The sequence below is a fragment of the Trachemys scripta genome, chromosome 1 (assembly GCF_013100865.1).
Source record: "Trachemys scripta elegans isolate TJP31775 chromosome 1, CAS_Tse_1.0, whole genome shotgun sequence".
NCBI lineage: Eukaryota > Metazoa > Chordata > Testudines > Emydidae > Trachemys > Trachemys scripta.
Genome location: NC_048298.1, coordinates 242,586,127 through 242,602,949, shown reverse-complemented (window position 1 = coordinate 242,602,949; position 16,823 = coordinate 242,586,127). Strand labels below are relative to the sequence as shown.

Here is a 16,823-nt window from a genome sequence, read left to right as displayed (position 1 = left end):
CACACAGCCGGAGCACGCTGCGGCCGTGCCGCCTGGCCCAGCCCACTGGAACATGCTCTGGCTGTGCTGCCCGGTCTGGCCCGCCAGAGCAGGCTGCGGCCACGCTGCCCCGCCTGCCGGAGCAGCTCCAGCTAGGCCAGAGGCATCCTCCCCTGGCCTTCCCCAGATAAGGTGGGAAGGGGATGGGGAGAGTTTGGGGGTTACTCCCCTGACTCCCAGCTTCTCCCCCCCCCAAAAAAAATTTTCCCCACCAGTTGCTGTCCTGGGCCGTCAGGGTAAGCAGCTGGCACGCTGGGACACTTTGTTTACTTAGGTTTACCTCCGTGCCTTTGGACACTCGAGGTAAACAAACCATCTCAGCCCACCAGTGTCTTATCCTGATGGCCCAGAAACCAAAGTTTGCTGACCCCTGAATTATAGGGTCGGCTTATGAATGGGTTATAAACATTTTCCATTTTTACTTATCCATCTTGGAGGGGGGGGATCAGCTTATAAATGAACCGGCTTATGATCGAGTATATACGGTAGAATTAGGGACATCATTATACAAGCCATCTAGCATCATGGGGCCTGATCCCATCTTACTTTCCCTTCCTCATCCGGCCATCTACATAGATGACCTTAACGGCCATCATCAAGACTGGGGATACTGCTCAAAATGACACAGCCGGGGAGCAGATCACGGAATGGGCTCCCCTTGAAGACTTCCACCTGCTCTATGATTTGAAGCAATCTGGATCTTTTCGGTCTGCGAGGTGGACAACAGATCACAACCCTGACCTGTGTTTTGTGACCCATAATAGTCCCACTGGCCATAACAAGAACCATCTTGAGTCACTTTCCGCATAGCCAACATTGCCCAATCATCCTCCAGATTGGCCTGGAAGTGCCTCTTCTGCAGTCTGTGCCAAAGGGAATTTCTGCAAGGCTGACTGGCCTGCCTACACTTCAGAAACAGAATCTCGGATCCTACGGCTAGAACAGATACCTAGAAACTTTGATCATTTTACAAACATCCTAAAATCGACTGCTAAGAAGTACGTCCCGCGTGGTCACCGCAAGGCTTTTACCCCTTGCTGGACAAAAGAATCTGAGTCTCTCCTGAGGGAATCTGAAAAGAGCAGCTACCCAAATAACGCCACTGCACGAGTCCTTGAATTTGGTGCACCTGGAAAGGTGGAAAGATATCGTTAAAAGCCCTGATTTAGAGCTGTAAGGCCAGGACTGGCTCTAGGCACTAGCAAAGCAAACACGTGCTTGGAGCGACATTTCCAGGGGCGGCATTCCAGTTGTCGGCTGGGCCGGGCTGCTTGTCACGCAGCAGCAGGGCGGGCAGGGCCAGCAGGTTGGCCAGCAGCCAGAGCACGGTCACCGAGAGCAGTGCGGAGGCACACGCTGGGAGCGAGGCAGCGAGTTCACGATGGCCAGGTAGCACTCGAAGTTGAGGCAGCCCAGGCAGAAGGTGGAGGCAAAGATGTTGAGGAGCACCAGGTAGCTGCTGAGTTTGCACAGTGCCGAGCCGAAGGGCCAGTGGAAGCACAGCACCATGTAGGCAGCCCACAGCAGCAGGGTCACCACGAAGGCCAGGTCAGCCAGCGCCAGGTTGCCCATGTAGGTGTCGGTGGAGCGGCGCTTGACCCGCGGGCCCCACCACATGGTGAAGATCACCAGCCCGTTGCCCAACAGCCCCAGCACAAAGACCAGCATGTAGAGCACAGGCAGCAGTGAGAACGCCTCCCAGTCCACCGGCCACTCGCACTGTGCGCCCTGCCCGCTCTCATTCGTCTCCCCGTAGTAATAGTAGGGCTCACTGCCCAGCGGGTCTGCGGCCACGTCCTCCATGGCCCCACACTGCGCCCCGCCACCCGCCGCCTATAAAGAGGGCTCCCGCCACTGCCCCCCGCGGCACACCCGAAGACCCACCCCTGGCTGCTGCTCTGCCCCGCACACACACCGATCATAACACACACATTCATCTCCCAACACAACCAAACAAATCCACCCTTCACAGCTCACCCACTCATTCCCTCACACACATTTATGAAAAACTGGGTGCACTGGAAGACACTAACGTTTTGAACCCAAATTGTTTGTAATTGTGATTTTGTTAAAATTAAGTGAGTACACTAGTAGAAAATTGTTTTATTTCACTAACTACAAATTCTCTTTTTTTTTAATTTTTAAATAAAACAAACAACATTGCAAAGTGCAAACATGTGTAAAAGCCCCCCCCCAAAAAGGGTGTGGGGGAAAAACGGCCAAAAATTTTTTTGCTTGGGGTGGCAAAAAACCTAGAGCCGGCCCTGCGTAAGGCATGGGCTCTTTTGCGGCAACTTGGAGGATCCCAGCCAGTAACGGAACACTCAGCAAAGGTGACAGCAATTGCTGTTGCTTTTCATCTTCTTTCTAACAGCAAGACGCCAACAGACAAGATTACATGGCAGGAGGTCCAGCGAGAACGCCGCAGAAACCTTCAACAATGCCCGGAGGAATCCCCACTCTTCTCTCCATATTCTGTTGAGGAGATTAATGTTGCGCTGTTGGAAGCAAAAACCCGGAAAGCTGCAGAGGTTGATGGCATTCCTCCAGAGTTTCTCAATCTGGGGAGACGGGCACGGGAATAGCTGGTGGCGCTTTTTACTGCCATGCATAGAACCAGTGACATGCCAAGAAGCTGGCAACAGACAACAGTGGTTGCCCTACTGAAGCCTGGGAAACTTCCAGAGGACTCAGCCAGCTACCGCCCCATCTCTCTCCTCTCAACCACCAGCAAGCTTATGGAACAGGTGCTGCTTCACCGGCTGTCTGATATCATCGAAGACATCCTCCCAGTGGAGCAGGCAGGATTGCACCTGAAGAGGAACTGCTGTGACCAAGTAGCTTCACTTTCCGGCCACACTGAGGCAGGATTCCAACGTAAGTTGAAGACAGGAATTGCCCTTGTTGATCTGTCCTTGGCATACAACACTGTCTGGAGACTGGGCCTCCTCCTCAAGGTCTCCCACGTCATTCACTGCCGGCAAACGATCCGCCTCCTGGAAGCAATGACTGAGGACCGCCGCCTTAAGGCACACCTTAATGGCCAGATCAGTAGACCAAGAACTCTTAACTTGGGCATATCTCAGGGCTCGGTCCTGGCCCCAATACTTTTTTAATTTATACACCAGGGACATACCAGTGACGGAGTCAAGGAAATACATGTATGAGGATGATATTGCCCTAGGTGTTCACCATACAAGCCTCCATACCATCAGCTGCACCCTAACCCGAGATCTTAGCACAATGGCTGATTATTTCCAATACTGGAAATTTAGGCCTAATCCAAAAATAAATAAATAAATAAAAATAAAATAAAAACCATGGTAACTGCTTTCCATCTGAACAATAAAATGGCTAATACCAAACTTGATGTTCAGTTCCGCGGCGACAGCATCAGCCATGACGCTAATCCAAAGTATCTTGGCATTACACTGGACTGGAGTTTGAGCTTTCGACAATACCTCGAGAACACCCACAATAAGGTCAGGTCTCGTGTTGCGCTTATCAGAAAATTGTCCAGAACATCATGGGGCTCCAGTCCATGGACCTTATGAACTGCAACCACTGCCTTGGTATATTCTGCAGCTGAATATTGTGCTCCAGTGGTCTCAGAGTAGTCACACTAAACTCCTTGACACTCAACTCAATAAATGCTATGTGCATAGTATTGGGGACGCTCAAATCTACTCCAGTAGACTGGCTCCCAGTCCTATTGCACATCCAGCGTCCACAGATTAAGAAAACAAGAAGTTGAGCAGCTATTCTAATCATGTCAGTGCAGATATGAGGATCCCACTGCACCATGACCTGCAGAACCTGCCAAAGACAAGATTAAAATCCTGCAACCCTCTATGGAACTGTATCAATATCCTTACATCCAACTTTGATGCTGAGGCTCAATGGAGAGTCACATGGAGAACTTTGATCGCTCAGAACAAACAGCTCGTTGTTGATCCTGTTGAGGAACCACTGGGTTTTGATTTATGTCGGAAAGACTGGTGCAGATTGAATCTTATTGGGACATCTCAGGGGAGATGTGGACAAACCCTCTTTAAATGGAAAACGAGGCAAACACCTGCATGCAATTGTGGTCACCAAGCACAAACCATAGGGACCAGCATATCTGAATGGCTACCGTGCACACATCATGCCCGTCCTCCACACTCTACACTGGCTCCCCTAGAATATCAAATAAAGTTCAAGATTTTGATCTTATCTTCAATGTATTCCATGTCCTCGGCCCTGTTACCTAAAAGACTATCTAAAGCTCTAGGACAAAGACTGTTGTTGACAACCTCCCTCCTCTGGCACAACGGAAACTCAGCAATAAGAGTAAGGCTCATTGTGCAGGTGACAACACTTTCTCTGGGAACTGATCCAAGACTGTGGAATGAACTCCCCCCAGGAACAAAGGGCCATCACAAACCTCACCACTTTCTGCTCCAAGGGCAAGGCACATCAACACATAGCAACATGTTTAATAAAAATAATAAAAAAAAAACCTACCAAAACAAGAAACTCCACTACACATGCTTCTCCCTCTGGGGAGAGGTTGAGAGAAGAAACACATGACAGATGTTTAGTCACATTGCTTAATGCACTACTGCAAGGCACCCAGTGCTGGGGTTCCCTGAGACCTTTTCCACTTGATTCCCCAAGAACTTAGTTTGACTCCCATCTCATCACTCAGATTCCTTTATTTGGCATCCAGCAAAGCTATGCTGAGTTGATTAGACTAAAGCATAGGGCATATCACACTCCAAGTACAATATCATTAATCATCTTATTAACACATTCTAAAACTTGCCACATGTGCCCTTTATTCTTGGTCATGCACCCTATGACTGGTTCATTATTTTCTGGGAACCGGTCTCCATACAGACCATGAGCTATTCAAACACCACACATGTTGTCTGTTGCACGTTGCTAACTTCCCTACTTTTTTTTTTCCTAATAGCTACATATTTTGCATATTTACAGAGCTCTGTGAATTCATGCTTTGTTTAGTGTTTCATGTTCTTGCTCAGAGGCTATGGTGATGAGCGTGGTGTAGAAACATACCTAGAATAGAACACTCACTTGGGATGTGGAAGACCCAAATTCAATGCCCGTCTCAGCCTTAGAAGGGATTGGAACAGGGAGTCTCCCACTCTTTAGAAGAATGGCCATACCATTGAGCTATGGGATGTTCAGATGTGGGTCTCCCTCAATCTCTCCTGTTGAAGTTGTTCACTTTGTAAAGTATTTAAATAGTCATTGGGCCAGAGAGAGAAAGTGAGAATGACTTTATAGCCTGCTGGTTAGGGCCCCTACTGGGAAAGTAGGGAAACCATCACCCAATCCCCCTGCTCCAATGATTCTTTATTTATATACAATGGAATAGTTTCAATTTGAGAGAAAAGAGAGAGAGAGAGAGATTGATTTTGCCAGTCTCCACTGACCACTTGTTAAATTTGCAAACAAACACCTTCATGTTTTCTCCCATACTGCCCCACATGCTTAGGAGACTCTCCCCGTAAATATCCACAAAGCTACCTGATTATCACTGTGACAGACTGACAATATCCTATACAAGCCTTTTGGAATTAAGACCAGCTTTATTGAGTTAAATTAATCCTTACTAAATTAGGGACTACAGTGTTGAGAAACGTATTAAAAAGGTAATTGTGTATATGCTGTATGTACCGCCTTTGAAGCAACTTCCATCCTCCATGGGGAGATGTGCATGTACTCGTTCACACTGGATTCTCCAGAGACAAACAAAAAGGTTTTTGGATAAAAGCATGGGTTTTAAACTATCATAGGTGCCCTCACTGAACCACTGAGGGGAAATACATGTGCATTTGCTCTAAATAGTGACAATCACCTTCAAATTCCTCCTTAAAATGCTCGTTTTTCATGATGCCTACAATAACTTGAGAACATTTAGGCTGCAGCAGTACAGAGACTACTGCCTATCATGCTGATCAGTATTGTCTCACTCTTCCTATACTACCATGTCTGTTTGTATCACCTGTTGTCTCTTAAATTATAAGCCCCTTTAGGGCAGGGACCATCTTTTTCATAGAATCATAGGACTGGAAGGGACTATGAGAAGTCTTCTAGTCCAGTTCCCTGCACTCATGGCAGGACTAAGTATTATCTAGACCAGCTAACTGGTTCACCATTCCTGGCCAATGGGAGCTGCGGTCCTACGGGCCGGACCAGCGCTTCCTGCAGCTCCCATTGGCCAGGAACAGCGAACCACGGCCGCTGCGAGCGGCCTTACCTGCGGATGCTCATGTAAACAAAGCCCATGAGGGGCTTGCCCCGAACCAAGTTTGGGAACCCCTGATCTAGAACATCCCTGACAGGTGTTTGTCTAACCTACACTTAAAAATCTCCAATGATGGAGATTCCACAACCTCCCTAAGCAATTTATTCCAGTGCTTAACTATCCTGACAGTTAAGAAGTTTTTCCTAATGTCCAACCTAAACCGTCCTGGCTGCAATTTAAGCCCACTGCTTCCTGTCCTATCCTCAGAGGTTAAGGAAAACAATTTCTCTCTCTCCTCATTCCTTTTATGTACTTATAAGCTATTATCATGCCCCCCTCAGTCTTCTCTTGTCTAGACTAAACAAACCCAATTTTCTCAATCTTCCCTTACAGGTCATGTTTTCTAAACCTTTAATCATTTTTGTTGCTCTCCTCTGGACTTTCTCCAATTTGTCCACATCTTTCCTGAAATGTGGTACTCAGAACTGGACACAATACTCCAGTTGAGGACTAATCAGCACTTAGTAGAGCAGAAGAATTACTTCTTGGGTCTTGCTTGCAACACTCCTGCTACTGCCTCCCAGAATTAGGTTTGCTTTTTTTCCAGCAGTGTTAGACTGTTGATTCATACTGTGCTTGTGATCCACTATGACCCCCAGATCCCTTTTGCAGTAGGCTCCTTCCTAGGCAGTCATTGCTCATTTTGTATGTGTCCAACTGATTCTGTCTTCCTAAGTGGAGTATTTTGCATTTGTCCTTATTGAATTTCATCCTTCATTATTTCAGATCATTTCGAATTTTAACCTTAGCCTCCAAAGCATTTGCAACCCCTCCGCAAACTTTATAAGTGTACTCTCTATGCCATTATCTAAGTCCTTGATAAAGACATTGAACAGAACCAGAATTGATCCCTAAGGAACTCCACATTATATGCCCCTCCAGCATGACTGAGAACCACTGATAACTACTCCCTGGGAACAGTTTTCCAACCAGTTATGCACCCATCTTATAATAGCTCCATCTAGGTCATATTTCCCTAGTTTGTTTATGAGAAAGTCATGTGAGACAGTATCAAAAGCCTTACTAAAGTCAAGATATGCCACATCTACCACTTTTCCTCTATCCGTAAGGCTTGTTACCCTGTCAAAGAAAGCTATTAAGTTGGTGTGACATTCCCCTGGTGTTATCTGGACTGGTGATCTGCTAGGTCACTCCAATCCTTAACTCTGGGAGCTAGCCGTATCCAGCTCTGCTGTGAGACCCCCACTCCTGGGCTGTTCACGCACAGCCTCTGGCATGTAAGCTGCTGCTTAGATTGTGCAGCCGAATGACACTAGCCAATATCTCCAGTCCCAGACACAACCCTGGGAACCTCCGTCTTGCGTGCCCAGTTATGCCTGCTGGACGCTGCAAGCTTATATGAGTTCATCAGTTTAGCAAAGAAATTGATATGCACCAGGCTTGTTATCCTAAGGGGATTCTCTGACACACTTCAAACCAAATGCACTACTTTATGTAGACTAGACAAACAAATTTATTAACTACAAAGATAGATTTTAAGTGATTCTAAGTCGAAGCACAACAAGTCAGATTTGGTCAAATGAAATAAAAGCAAAACGCATTCTAAGATGATCTTAACACTTTCAGTGCACATACAAACTTAAATGCTTCTCACCACAGGCTGGCTGGTTGCCCTTCAGCCAGGCTCTCCCCTTTGATCAGTGCTTCAGTTGCTTGGTGGTGAAGTCTGTAAATGGAGATGGAAAAGAGAGGTAGAGCATGGCAAACATCTCTCCCTTTTATCATGTCCTTTCTTCCCTCTTGGCTTTGCCCTCCCCCCCCCCCATTCAGAGTCAGGTGAGCACTCATCGTAGTTCCAAACTGACCAAAGGAAGGGGGGGGTGACTCACTCAAGAGTCCAACAGATCCTTTGTTGTTACCTAGGCCAGTGTCCTTTGTTCCTGTGAGGCTGGGCTGGGTTTGTCCCATACATGCCCTGATGAGGTGTGAACTGCCCTTCTGCTCTTGGAGAGTTTTTTCTGGGCCTATTTTAAGTCATGAGGACATTTTCAGCCTCATAACTATATACATGAAATTACAACCTATAACATTACTGTAACAACAATTACTATAACATCACTATAACAACAATACTCAGTACATCATGAGCCTTCCGAAGACACCCAACATGATAAACTTTGCATTAGATACCACACAATCATTTTATAAGGATGAACATGGGGGTGCTGGGTGTTACCCCGAGGTACAGAATGTCACAGTTGGTTTGACATAATTTGTTCTTGACAAATGCATGCTGACTTTTACTTATCACCTTATTATCTTCTAGGTGTTTACAAATTAATTGCTTAATTATTTGCTCTATTATCTTTCCGGATATGGAAGTTAAGCTGATTGTCTGTAATTCCCGGGTTGTCTTTATTCCCCTTTTTATAGATTTCCACTATATTTGCCTTTTTCCAGTCCTCTGGAATCTTTCCCATCTTCCATGACTTTTCGAAGATAAATCACTAGTGGCTCAGATATATCCTCAGCATCTTGATTATTCTAGGATGTATTTTATCAGGCCCAGGTGACTTGAAGACATCTAACTTGTCTAAGTAATTTTAACTTGTTCTTTCCCTAGTTTAGCCTCTGATCCTACATCATTTTCACTGTCATTCATTAAGTTGGCTGTCCAATTGCTATTAAAGTTTTTTGATTAAAACTGAAATTAAAAGGTCATTTAGCATTTCTGTCATTTCAACATTTTCTATTATTGTTTTTCCATCCTCATTGAGTAATGGGCCTACCCTGTCCTTGGTTTCTTCTTTCTTCTAATGTATTTTTAGAATCTTTTCTTGTTACCCTTTATGTCTCCAGCTAGTTTAACCTCGTTTTGTACCTTGGCCTTTCTAAATTTGTCCCTACATGTGTGTGCTGTTTCTTTATGTTAAAGTGGAAACTAGGTCAAATTACAAAAGATTTTGTTGGAGTCTTTTCTGAGTTTCAGATCACTGAAGATCCTTTGGTAAGCCAGAGTCACCTCTTGCCATACTTCCTATATTTCCTGCACAGTGGGATAGTTTGCTCTTGTGCCCTTAATAAAGTCTCTTTGAAAAAATGCCAACTCTCTTGAACAGTTTTTCCCCTTAGACTTGCTTTCCATGGGAATCTTACCTACCAACTCCCTGAGTTTGCTAAAGTCTGCCTTCTTGAAATCCATTTGTATTGTGTTGTTTTCCCTCTTACCATTCCTTAGAATCAGTCCTTTCATGATCACTTCACCCAAGCTGCCTTCCACTTTCAACTTCTCAACCAGTTCCTCCCTATTTGTCAAAATCGAATCTTTGTTCTGTGTTTGTACAGCGCCTAACACAATGGGATCCTGGTCTATGACTAGGACTCCTAGGCACTACATTAATACAAATTAGTAATAAAAAAAAAAATCACTGTAGTGTTAACCAGAGTAAGAAGGAGTAAAATTTATTTTGTCACTAAAACCATTATAACTGGGGATATGCATAGGAACTGATCAGCCGAATTATTTTTTAAAGAAAAATTCTATACTAAGTTAACATGCTGAATCATCATTCTTTTTGTCATTCTTTATATGAAAAACTTTTGAAATTAGTGCAAAAGAGATTACAATCTTTTTTAAAAACTATACGGCCAAAAGCACATTTTAAGGAAGTAGAAACTAATTGCAATTCAAACTTAAAATTAAAAGTGCTCTCCCACCTGGTCTTTCTACCTTATATTACAAAATGAAATTATATAGAATGGACAGATGGAAAGTTACACTTCATGACAGTTTCTCAGCTTAGCTGCAAAATAAATTGTATCTAAAAGGAAACACTTTCAGCTGTACATGTCTTTTCATTTCTATATTATTTTCAAATGTAAGGGTAATTTTAATTATGCACACAAACTCCACCTCTCCTATCAAGCTTCTGTGATAACTGATAATTATAGACTGTGCCTTAAGTGCAGTCATTTTCACTCATTAGCAAAGCCAAATGAGGGTGAAATTTTATGGTCCTGTTCAGTGGTAGTACAACAGCTGTTACCTCCAACGCAGATGTTCTGTGCTTGGTTGATCCAACAGAATGTCTCTAGAGTGACTTTATTGATTACCTTCTAGTGAACATACTTTTTTCCTTCACAGTGCAATTTTCAACTGACCTTTAAGTTCTTCTTTTGAAAGCATTCATATTGAAGTTACACACCAGATTTGTAAGATAATTGCATAGTTCTTATCTAGACTGAGGTTGAACATCACAATGAACAGCGTGTCAACCACATTAACACTGGAACTGAAAAGCTGTTCAAGATCTGCCATTTGACCATTATCCTGGAGTTCCATGAAAACACCACCACATCTTATCCAATTTTTTGAGTGTTGAAAGAAATCAAACTTGATTCTTTGTCTCCCATTAATTTATTTTCCTTCTGCTCTTTAATTCCATGTCACAAAATTAACTCTAAAAAATATGTTCTGATTCTTTATGCACATAACTGAAGATTTGACAAGGATCTAAAGATATTTAAGCCTGTGATTAATAAATGTGTTATGGTGCAAACTTATAAAGTGTTCACAGTGGTTGAAACTGAAGCCCCAATCCTGAAAGTTGATTCGTACATATGGGTGCTTGCATGTGTAACGCCAACAGACACCAGTCGTCGGCAAGCGGGATCGAACCTGGGAATTCTGAAGCTTCGTGCATGAGCTTCTACCACATGAGCTAAAAGCCAACTGCCTATTAGCTAAGGTTGTAGAGCACACTCATTTTTCTCTCTCTCTAAGTTGTCTCGGTACCAGAAAACCACACCCAGAAGGTGTGTGGGTTACATATGCACAATAGGGACCAGGTTAGGAAAAAACCCATGGTAGTATACTTCCAAGCTCTGACCACAAAAATAAACTTCATCCACATGAGTCACCACTCACTAGAGATTATACAGGAGCATAGGCACCAACTCTGGGGGTGCTCTGGGGCTGGAGCACCCATGGGGAAAAATTTGTGAGTGCTCTGCACCCACCAGCAGCCAAGCTCCCCTCCCCGCCCCACCTCCTCCTCCGCCTCCTCCCCTGAGCGCGCTCTGTTTCCACTCTTCCCTCGCTCCCTCCCAGCGCTTGCTGCCGCCAAACAGCTGTAGCAAGCTCTGGGAGGGTGGGGGAGGAACAGGAATGTGGCACACTCAGGGGAGGAAGCAGGGAAGAGGTGGAGTTGGGGCGGGGACTTTGGGGAAGGGGTTGGAATGGGGGCAGGGTGGGGGTTGAGCACCCACCAGCACAAGTCAGCACCTGTGTACAGGAGTTCAAAATATGATTGTGCATGCACTTTGGGCTCCTGGACCTTGATTCTTCTCAGCATAGTTCTGGCAAAGGAAATATCTTAGCCTCATCTGTGTTATAGGTGTTCTTTCCAGTTAGTTCACCACCCCATGAAAATTTCAAAGTATTAAAACAAATACAGCAAGTATATCATTTTTCTAATCAGGATATATACATGAATCATTTTTGTTCTGTAGATTGATCAAAGCAAAAATAAACCCTCAAAAAACTAGTTCAGTAACTAAAATGCAATGGAATTTTACTAATATCATTAATTAAATCATTAATTGACTCTATGCGAAAGGACAATTCAATCTACCTGGCTGATTAATATTTTTATTTAAATAGCTGATCATTTTTCATGTAACATGGATACAGAACACTATGTGAGAAAACAGATGGTATCCTGTGTTGACTCACTATTTCTTCCTGCCTCTTCTTTTCTTCTGCAAATATATCTTTCTAAAGGGTTGGGTTAAAAACAGGAAGGTTTTTTTTTTATTATTATCACTACACTGACATTAAATTACAGTTATATAAACACATCAAAACCTACTAAAATGCTATTGATAAAGTATGTTGCTGTCACTAAATACAACAAAGACCAGCACATAGCAATTTATCAATGAGGTTGAATTTGTCCAACATTACACAAACTCATGTAACATGTATATGCACAGCAGGCTGCAACCTACTGTATTTTCATAATCATAGAGGGCTGGTCTACACTACACAGTTAAGCTGCCTTACATCAACCTACGTCGACCTAATTATGCGAGTGTCTTTATTACATCCTTGCTCCCGCCAACGTAAGAGCCCTACTACAGCGACATAATAACTCTACCTCCATGAGAGGCATAGGGCTTATGTCAGTGTAGTTAGGGTGACGCAGTGTCTACACATCAGGGAGCTGAGGCAAGAAGCCCAGGCTGCTTCCCCACCTTTCCCCCACTCCCAAGAAATTGACAAGGCTGCCCGGCTTCCAGTGGGAAGCAGGAAGGGGGGATGGAACCAAAATACCAAGGCAAGTGGACCCTGCCCCCTGTGGTGAGAAGCCCCAGACAGCTTCCTCCTAGCTCCCCCCAGGGGAAACAGGGAGTGGGAAGTGGGGCATCCCATTGGGAGCCTGTTGTGTAGCTGGGCTCCCGGCAGGAAGCTGCCAGCTGAGCTGAGAGACTGGGCTCTCAGCTCGCCACACTGCCCCTCTTAGGTCAGTGGGGGCACTCCTGGTGAAGACGCACACCACTGACCCAAGGAGGGAAGTGTGGACATGCACCAGTGCAGTAATTACTGCAATGGCTGTAAGTTGACCTAATAGCGGCTCTAGTAGTGAAGACAAGGGGAAGGGGCTAATTTCTGGAGAAGGTTCTAGAAATCACAACTGCATTAAAAAGGCAAAAAGAAAAACAGGACAGTCTGCAAAATATCTTTGATGCCTGTATACAAATGCAAGGAGTATAGGGAACAAGCAGGATGAACTGGAAGTCACGGTATATGAAGAAAATTATGACTTAATTGGCATCACAGAGAGTTGGTGAAACAATTCCCATGATTGGAGAACCAGCATTGAGGGATATAGCTTGTTCTATGGGGAAAAAAGAGGAGGTGTTACACTGTACATCAAGAATTTGTACACTTGCTGCGAGGTCCAAGGGGAAGTGAGCAACAGAGCTACTGAGAGTCTCTGGGTGACAACAACAAGGGAAAATAACAGTAGCGATGCTAGGGTGTGGGTCTATTATAGACCACCAAATCAGAAAGAGGAAACGGATGGGTCATTCTACAAGGAAGTAACAAGAATAGCTAACACACATGATCTAGTATTAATGGGGGATTTTAACTTCCTTGATTGATATCTGTTGGAAGACAATTGCAGCAAAACATAATACGTTCTGCAAATTCTTAGTGTGTATAGGGGACAGCTTACTGATTCAGAAAGCTGAGGAAACAAGTAGTCCATTTTGACAAATAGGGCTGAATTAGTTGTGAAAGTGAAGGTGGTCGGGAACTTGGGAAGAAGTGATCACAATCTGATAGAATAAGATCTTAAGGAAAGGAGGACATGAGAACAGCAAAACAAGGACTTCAGGAAGACAGATTTCAACCGACTCAGAGAAATAGCAGGCAAAGTCCCATGGGAAGACCAATTAGGAAGAAAAGGAGTTGAAGGGAGCTGGCCTTTCTTAAAAGATGTAATACTAGAGGCTCAATATCAAGCTATTCTGATGCAGAGGGAAGATAAGAAGAACTACAGGAGGCCAATGTAGCTGCACAATAAGCTTTTTAGCTACCTAAAACCCAAAAGAGAACCATACAGGAAATGAAAGGAGGGGCATGTCACAAAGAAAGTATATATGGGAATAGAGCAAGCATATAGGGAGAAAATCAGGAAAGCCAAGGCAAAGAATGAGTTACAGCTGACAAGGAATGTTAGAGACAACAGGAAGGCGTTCTACAAATATGTCAGACACAGTGCCGTATTATTGCCTAGGCCAACAAAGCCTAGGCCAGCAAATTTGCAGGGGTGGAAGCTCCCCTCCGCGCCCTGCCCCCCTGCTCCAGCTCACCTCTGCCTCCTCTGCAAGCGCGTCGCCATGTCCTGTTTCTCTCCCGTCCCAGAACTTGCTCAGCGAAACAGCTGTTTTGCGGGGCAGGGAGGGAGGGGGGAGGAGGAACGCAGCGCACTGGGGGAAGAGGTGGGGCCAGGGCAGGGCTTTGGGGAAGGGATCCAATAGGGGAAGCGAGGGAGCGGAGACTTTGGGGAGGGGGCTGGAATGGGGGTGGGAAAGGGCGGAGTTGGGGCAGGGCCAGGGCAGCAATTATTTCCCGGCCTAGGGGTGGCAAAATTATTAATCCGCCACTGGTCAGACAAACAAGAAAGATCAAGGACGGTGTGGGTCCACTGCTCAATGGAGAAGGTGAGCTGGTAACGGAAGATGATAGGAAGGCAAAGCTTCTCAATGCCTACTTTGCTTCAGTCTTCCCACAAAAATAACATGATGTGATCAAATGACTAGCGAAGTTACCATAGACAATAAAGGGGAAGGACATGTCAGAGATCTTCTAACCAATGTGAATGAATTTAAATCAGTGGGGCCAGATGCTATTAACCCGAGGGTACTGAAGGAATTAGCTAAAGAAATCTCAGAGCCACTGGCAATAATATTTGCAAACTCCTGGATGACAGGAGAAGTCCTAGAAGGCTGGAGAAGGGCTATCATAATGTCCATCTTTCAAAAGGGGAAAAAATGAGGAGCCAGGAAACTACAGACTAGCCAGCCTGACTTGCATACCTGGGAAGCCACTAGAGCAATGTATAAAACATTCAATTTGCAAATATCTGGAAGATGAAGGGGTAATCACTAACAGCCAGCATGGATTTACTAAGAACAATCATGCCAAACCAGCTTGATTTCATTCTTTGACATGGTGACTGGTTTGGTGGATAGGGAGAATGTAGTGCACATAATATACCTGGACTTCAGCAAGGCTTTTGACCCAGTCACACATGACATTCTGATAAGTAAGATGGAGAAATGTGGGCGTGACAGAACTACCGTTAAGTGGACATGTGATTGGTTAAACAACTGCAAAAAAAGAATAACTATTAATGGAATGATGTCAGATTGGAGGGAAGTCTCAAGTGGGATTCCACAGGGATCTGTTCTAGGTCTGGTCTTTATTCATAACCTGAATGTAGGTATAATGAGCATAGTGATCAAGTTTGCAGATGACACAAAGTTGAGGAGCTGGGTGGCCAATACTTTGGAGGATAGAGCTAAAAAAGTAGAAACTTCTGTTATTTATTTGAAAACAAACCATTAGTCACAGAATTTTGCCTTTCCCACAATCCTTAGTCAAATGCCTCTAGTTGTTGCAGACGATAAGTGACATTACGCCTGATTATCTGTTGCCCACTACTTGTGTAGTCATTTACATGAGTGCAGAATGGGTGTAAAATATTTTTGACACCCACTTTGCACATGTGTAAATGAATACACTAGTCACAGGACAGTGAAAAAAGCATACTCTTTCATTTTATAAATATCCAAGATCTAGATATTGTGACAAAGTTCCTCCTCTATCTTGGTGGGTCCTGCGCTTATTGGCAGGTTTTCTTGCCTCAGAGATTCACCATTGGGTTGGGGAACAGCCCAGAGACCGTCCCCTCTGGAAGAACCCAGAGTTCAGATCAATTGGGAGGTTTGGGTGGAACCCGGGCCCACTCTCTACTCCAGGTTCCAGCCCAGGGCCCTGTGGACTGCAGCTGTCTATAGTGCCTCCTGTAACAGCTGCATGACAGCTACAACTCCCTGGGGCTACTTCCCCATGGCCTTCTCCCAATACCTTTCTTATTCTCACCACAGGACCTTCCGCCTGGGGTCTGATAATGCTTGTGCTCGTCAGTCCTCCAGCAGCTCTCCCTCTCAGCTCCTTGCACCTCTTGCTCCCTGCTCCTCACACTCACAACACAAACTGAACTGAGCTCCTTTTTAAAAACCCAGGTGCCTTGATTAGCCTGCCTTAATTGATTCTAGCAGGTTCCTGATTACTCTAGTACAGCCCCTGCTCTGGTCACTCAGGAAACAGAAAACTACTCATCCAGTGACCAGTATATTTGCCCTCTACCAGACTCCTGTACCCCACTGGTTTGGGTCTGTCACAATATTTACACATATTTCAAGATAGTTGGCCAACAGCTAAATAGCAAGGTCTATTGTTGATTTCTGTCAGAACAGTGTTAGATATGTATGTACAACTCTGATTTAATCAATTCCATGTTGTGCAGTGGCTGCTGTTTCCAACTCCCTGAAAGGAATTAAACTGCTAAAGCTTCCATAAAATACTGACCCAAAGCACATAAGGATATCTGTAACCCTTGCATGGGTTCACCTCAGCCTATTCTCCTTGCTCAGTAGGCCTGCACTGGATAAGTTGCCTTTTGGATTGTATGATCCTGGGAAGGGAAAAAGGCTGGATCTGAGCCTATTAGGAGGGTATGTGTGTGCGTGGAGTAGACGAGGGGCTGTTTTGGTGTGGTTTTCTTTATTGTTTTAAATATTTTCTTATCAAAAGCAACTTAAAACATACCTGATATGTTGTGCAGTTAGTTATTTGTGCAACAGAAATGGCTTTGTAGCTGACCAAGAAACTACACCACCATAGATTTTACATTCAATTGCTTTAGCCCAT

General features: G+C 44.6%; 1 pseudogene; it reads right to left on the bottom strand.

Moving 5' to 3' along the window:
• Positions 1-1,237: 1,237 nt before the first annotated feature.
• Positions 1,238-1,842, bottom strand: LOC117879631 (annotated as a pseudogene).
• Positions 1,843-16,823: the final 14,981 nt, after the last annotated feature.